The sequence below is a fragment of the Triturus cristatus genome, chromosome 11, assembly GCF_964204655.1.
Source record: "Triturus cristatus chromosome 11, aTriCri1.1, whole genome shotgun sequence".
In the NCBI taxonomy this organism is placed as follows: Eukaryota; Metazoa; Chordata; class Amphibia; order Caudata; family Salamandridae; genus Triturus; species Triturus cristatus.
Window position 1 is genome coordinate 567,788,493 of NC_140594.1, and position 6,815 is coordinate 567,795,307.

Here is a 6,815-nt window from a genome sequence, read left to right on the forward strand (position 1 = left end):
ATGTGATTTCTAAGAGATACTAACTGGGCCTCTTTGGTACAGGCTAAGTGAGTTAGACAGGCAGTTTTAAATGGTCTCTGAATTATCAGCCATAATAGCCAGTGTAGCTCTTTCATAGCGGCAGAGACTGGATCATATTTTCTCCTTCTGGTTATTAACTTAGCAGACCATTTCTGAACCCGTTCAGTCTTTCTAGTGTTTTTGCAGGTTGTCCGAGGTATAAAACATTACAATAGTCTAACCGTGAAAGCACAGACGCTTGGATGATTGGTTTGTGGTTTCGCTTAGTTAGTAATGGGAGTGCTTTGCGTAACAGTTTTAGATGAAGGAAGCCGTTTTCTGATACTTGAGAGACCTTCCTATTCATACTTAATTCAGAGTGTAACTCCTAGATTTTTTTTATGTGAGGGCCGTTTGAGGTGCTTCTCCTCACCCGAGACAACCACACCTAGGCACCCGACGCAAACAATGCAAACGACGCAGCCAGAGAACTCCACACCTGGATCTCCAACTGCGCAGATGAGCTCACCCTGCTACGCAACCCTGACAGACAACGCCCCAGGAAAGCGACCTGGTTCACCACCGCTCTCCAAGAAGCCAGATGCACCTGCAGACACCTGGAGAACCGAAAACCATACCACCTACAAGGACGCAATGACGGACTACCACACACAGATCAGAGCCACCAAGAGGAACTTCATCCACAACAAAATCCTGGCCAACTTCACAAACTCTTCAGTGTCATTCAAGAATTCACCTACCCATGCAGCGAAGCCACAGACATCACCCCATCCCAAGACCTCTGCGAAAGCTTGGAATCTATTTCCACCTCAAGATCAACAACCTCTAGGACAACTTCATCGACCATCCACCAGGCGCCACAGACGGCCCCTCACCCCCCAGAAACACCAGCCAGCCCACCATCTCCAACTGCACACCGATCACAGCCGAAGACACCGCCTTGACCATGAAAAGCATCCACTCGGGGGGGGCCCACACCGACCCCTGCCCCCACCGACCCCTGCCCCCCTCACATCTACCACAGAGCTGCCCCCATGCCATCGCACCTGAACTACAGCGCACCATCAACACCACCTTCAAAACAGGCACCTTCCCAGACGACTGGAAGCGTGCAGAAGTCAGATCCTGCTCACAGCTGACCCCACCAACCTCAAGAACTATCGGCCCATCTTGCTCCTCCCCTTCACAGCCAAAGTTGCAGAGAAAACAGTTAACAGGAAACTGACACGATTCATTGAATTGAATGCTATCCTTGACCCGCCCCAATCCGGATTCCGAAGCAACCACAGCACAGACCGCCCTACTCGCCGCCACAGACGACATCCGCACCCTCCTGGACCAAGCCCAATCCACAGCTCTCATCCTACTCGACCTATCAGTGGCCTTCTACACCGTCTCCCACCGCACACTAGTCGCCAGACTACACGACACAGGCATACAAGGATCAGCCCTGGACTGGATCTGATCATTCCTCACCGGAAGAAGCCAAAGGATCAGACTCCCACCCTTCCTCTCCGACCCCACGAAAATCACCTGCGGAGTCCCACAGGGTTCATCACTGAGCTTCACCCTCTTCAACATCTACATGTCCCCCCTCGCAGTCATCGTCCGACAACACGGCCTCAACATCGTTTCCTACGTCGACGACACCCAGCTCATCCTCTCCCTCACCAAAGACCCCACCACTGCCAAACTCAACTTCCAGAAAGGAATGCAAGACGTTGCAGTCTGGATGACCAACAGCTGCCTGAAGCTCAACGCCGAGAATACAGAAGTCCTCATCCTCTGTACCATCCCTTCTGCATGGGACAGCACCTGGTGGCCGACCGCCCTCGGAAGCCCACCTACCCCCTCAGACCACGCCAAGAACCTCAGCATCTTACTCGACTCATCACTCACCATGAACCGACAGGTTAACGCCATCACCTCCAGCTGCTTTAACACCCTCCGCATCCTCTGCAAGACCTTCAATTGGATCCCCTCTGAGTCAAGGAAGACAGTCACCCACGCCATTATCACCAGCAGACTGGACTATGGAAACGCACTCTACGCCAGCATCAACAAGTCCCTATTCCGCAAACTCCAGACAATACAGAACACCGCCGCCAGACTTGTTCTCAGCATCCCCCGACACAAACACATCAACCAACACCTACGAAGTCTCCACTGGCTCCCCATGGAGAAAAGAGTCACTTTCAAAATCCTCACTCACGCCTGCAAATGCCTACACAACAATGGACCCAAATACCTCAACGACCGAATCAACTTCCACATACACAAAAGAAACCTCCGATCTTCCAACCTCGCACTGGCCGAAACCCCACGCATCCAGAGCAGGCAGAAGATCCTTCTCTCACATTGCAGCCTAGAACGAGCTACAGGTTTGACATCAGACGCGCCCCCTCCCTGAACACCCTCAGGAAGACCCTCAAGACCTGGCTCTTCAGCTATACAGATCTGCGGACACCCCCCCCCCCTTCCCAGGTGAGTAGCGCGCTTACAATTCCCTGATTGATTGATACTCTCAAAACTACTGGTCACCAATTCCCCCTGCCAAACTTGAGTTACCTTGCTAGGTCCTGGGACACCTTACCATTAGTAATCCTAGGCACAGATTTACTAATATTTAGCGCCATGCAATGCAGCAAGATTACTTTGCTGCACGAGGCTGTATCAAATGTAGAGGGCAGGAATGTGCCATATTTACTAAGCTATGGTGCATTTCTATTTTTTCTCTGTGCTGGTGCACTGAGTGCAGCCTTAGCGCCAACGTAGGCACCCTCGTGCCATGGAACAAGGGTACCTGCATTACAGGCAGGATTGTTTTTGTGCAGAAAGGAACACCTTCATAAACAAAAACAGTCCTCAGAGGCGTTTTCCTCTTTCTGCATGTGCTGCAGAATGCAGCACACATAGAAAAACGGAAATAACCCTATTTCTCCTTGTTACGTCTCCGTTGGGGCGGTGTACAATTTTGACGCATTCCCAACTTTACTATTCTCAGTAAATGGATAGATTTGTGATTACACCCACTCTCCACCCATGGAACACCTTCCCAATGCAGAGTAACACAAGGTAGCGACTTGTGCCGCCTTGGGTTACTCTAGAATAGATTTACTAAGCCACTCAGAGCCACACAAGGTGGCTTTGTGTGACCTAGTAAATCTGATTTAATGGCTTGCATCACCTTGCGTGTCACAAGGAAAAACCAAGCCCTTAGTAAATCAGGGCCCTAATGACCGCAAAACACAGACAACTGTCGGCAACAGAGAATATACAAAGTGACCATGGCAAACAGCGCCACAAAGTTGCACCCTCACCCTGAAAAGGTATGGCTACTCCTCTATGATGACTGCCAAAAAACACAAATTGTGCATAAGATGATTTCCAGTATTTAGCTAACTTTTCTGGACTGTAAAAGTTATTGAACATTACTTGAAGATTTTCAAATGATTGTGTGGCACCACCGCCCAGCCCTCTTCTCTATAACAGCATTGTACTGAGGATATAACAAGTACCACAACGATTGGGAAGGCTAGGAGCAATGCCAAATAATGTAGTTACTCTATCATGCATTGCTATGTTATGCAGATTTGTAGAGTGTACTATGACCCAGGACGTTATCCTGGCCTTGAGTAGGTTGTGATTCTAGTCACACCTACGGCCTAGTGGGGCTACTTGAAAAGTCAAGTTTTCAGCTTCTTGCGAAATTCAAGAAGTGATATGACTCTTATGAGTAACGGCATTATTGTAGAGAGGCAGTTAATCTATCCTGTGCATGGAGGGGTACTAAGCAGTTATTTTATGGTGTGCTAGTGAATATGTTGTTATTCTGTCATGCATTATTGTACATAGGCAGTTACTGTAGTGTGAAAGAAGAGGTACATAGGCAATTATTCTATGATGTGCTAGTGTACACATTCAGTTACTCGTTCATTATTGTACATGTTCAGACTTACATTTTTGTACCTAGGCAGCTACTCTAGCCTTTGCATGAAGGGGTCAGTAGCCATTTATTGTATGATGCTTTAGTGTAAATATTCAGCTATTCTATCATACATAAACAGTTACTTTATTGTGTGCATGGAAGGGTACTTAGGCAGTTATTCTATGATGCACTAGTGTACATATTCAGTTATCGTATCCTGCATTATCGAACATTGGCAGTTTATGCTATCCTGTGTTAATGTACATAAGGAGTTATTGTATCCTTGTGTATTGTACATAGGCTGTTATGTCATGTACTGGGGTAAATGTCTGACATTGTTCAACATTCTGTCCATCAATTGTTCTTTTTGCATTTGTCACCCCGAGTGAGACGGGTATGCCCAGACGTGGGTCCCGTGCTCTCCATGCCACTGGAATCAGGCTATCCTGGCTGAAGAGGGGTGAAACCCCGAAACCGGTCCCAAGATTCTTGTTTCCGGTCCAGGGAGAACCTGGCCTGGCAGTTCGGGCTAGACTGTTCCCATGGGGACCAGGGTCAAGACTGATTTGCATATGGCTGGGTCTAAACTGGAATGGCAAGGGGAGCAAAAAAAAAACAATGGGATCTCTGTACTGGGGTCAATGTCTTACATTGTTCAACATTATTTTCATGAAGTGTTCTTTTAGCATGTGATATTCATAGGCAGTTTATTTTATCCTGCAGCAGGGTACCTATATATTGTGTTGGGAGACATAGGCATTTACGCTATCTTTTTTTTTTTTTTTTTGCAGGTCGGCAGCTCTGACCGTTTCGCCACAAACTCCCCGCATGCCAAGGTATCCAGTCACGTGTTGAACTTCCTGGCAAATATTCTACGGCGCATCAGTGTACAAATCCCATTATCTTATAAAGCTTTGGGAGACAAAGGCATGTGGTTTCATGAATGGGGATACCTAAGCACTCTACCCTGGGTGGGCAACGGGGATCTATAAACAGCAGTGCAAGTTCTGACCATCTATCCTACTAAAAAGGTGTTATTATCTCCCAGTACACCATTTCTTCTCCATGAGATAAAACCGAACCCACAAGCTTAAAAGTTGTTTCAGAAATTGCAAATCTGCTGTTGCTTCAGTAAGACAGGAAGAATGTTGGCGGCGACCTTGCTCGCTCCATGGGAACCTAAAGCGACTGGAAAACACTGTTCTCGGGTCCCCTTCACAATAAGTCCCCTTTTCCCGAAAACCTATCACGTTTTGCCTTGGAATCAAAAAGATGGCTTCCTGCACTACTCCATATATAGGTCATCCCTGACGCTCCTGTTAAGCAAGCAGGCCACAAAATTGCCAAAATACTGCCTTAACAATCCAGACATGAAAATACACCGTGACACACTACAACACAAGGCTGAGGGTATATAACCAAACGTAGAATCCCTCTGCTCTACACAAAAGTATTTCTGAATGAGTGCTAAATGACAACCCTGCAGTCTGGGCTCGCAAAGGAGTACCCGGCTGCCTTTGATTGCTAGAATAAAGCCTGCCTCTGTGAAGGCGCCCTCGTTAGGGCTCCCATGGAGTACTTCAAACCCAGCTCACGAGAAATAAATCTTGCCTTCCTCCCGTCGCCTTATTTCCGAGCTCTCTGCCAGCGAACACCCCCACCCCCAGTGTGCGTTTTCTGAAAAAGAGAGAGGTAGGCGGGGCGGGCCTCTTTCCGCCTTCGTTGATTTAATGAGGGATTATATACGACAGGGACAGGCAGGACGACGAAAAGGGGCGACCACTTCGGATGCCTGCCGAGATTCATGTCTATTTTTAGCGGGAAGGGGCTGCATTTCGGGGGGTGGGGGAGATTGACTTTCAAAAGCAAAAAACACTTGTTTAGTATTTTTGTGTGCAGAACCCTGCTTTCAGTATCAAAACCGTTGGATGTTGGGTTTTTTCTGCGTGCGTTTTTTTTGTTACGTTAGGAAAATATTTTTAAGGGCGCTGTTTTAAAAAAGCACCCTTTTACTTGACGATTAATGTATTTATCAATTTATTTAGGGGTTACAATCGGACTCCAGCGCCCATTAAAATTGAGAGTCTGGGTAGCCCTGTCTCAAGCACAGAAGGGTTGATGCTTATCAAGGCACCCAGGAATCTACCTCCTGTGTTTCAACTGCTTGAACAACTATTGCCGGATTAAGATGGAGGTTAATGAGCAGAGGTTTCTGATTAGGATGTCGCAGTGAGCTAGGTGTTGCAAGTATTTGGGGCCTTTTCCCAGGAGACTTTGTGGACAGTGCATATAAGCATGAACCCTGGGTTCAAGTGGCAGCCAGTGAAGAACTTTCAGGGCAGTCTTGATGTGGTGCCACTTGATAGGTTGAAAAGGGGGTGGTGATGGACGGAGCATCAGAACCAATCAAACACTCGCACCCAGTCAACAGATCTGGGTTTGATCCATCATCGTTCTTTAGCCCACTCTGCCACCCCAGTTCAGACATGGCCATATGCAAATCTGTCTGATTCATGTCTGATCTGGGGTGGCAGAGTGGGCTAAAGAACGGTGATGGATCAAACCCAGATCTGTTGAGTGGGTGCGAGTGTTTGATTGGTTCTGATGCTCCGTCCATCACCACCCCCTTTTGTACCGCTTTGTTCGCCATAAGTTGGCAGGGTATGCTCAGACGTGAGTCCCTTGCTCACTTTGCCACTGGATTCAAGCAAGCCTGGCTGAAGACGGCTGAAATGCCAGAAACCGGTCCTAGGAAGCTTGTTTCCGGTCCAGGGAAGGCATGGCTTGGCAGTTCGGGCTGGACTGTTCCCATGAGGCACAGGGTCAGACTGATTTGCATATGGCCATGTCTGATCTGGGGTGGCAG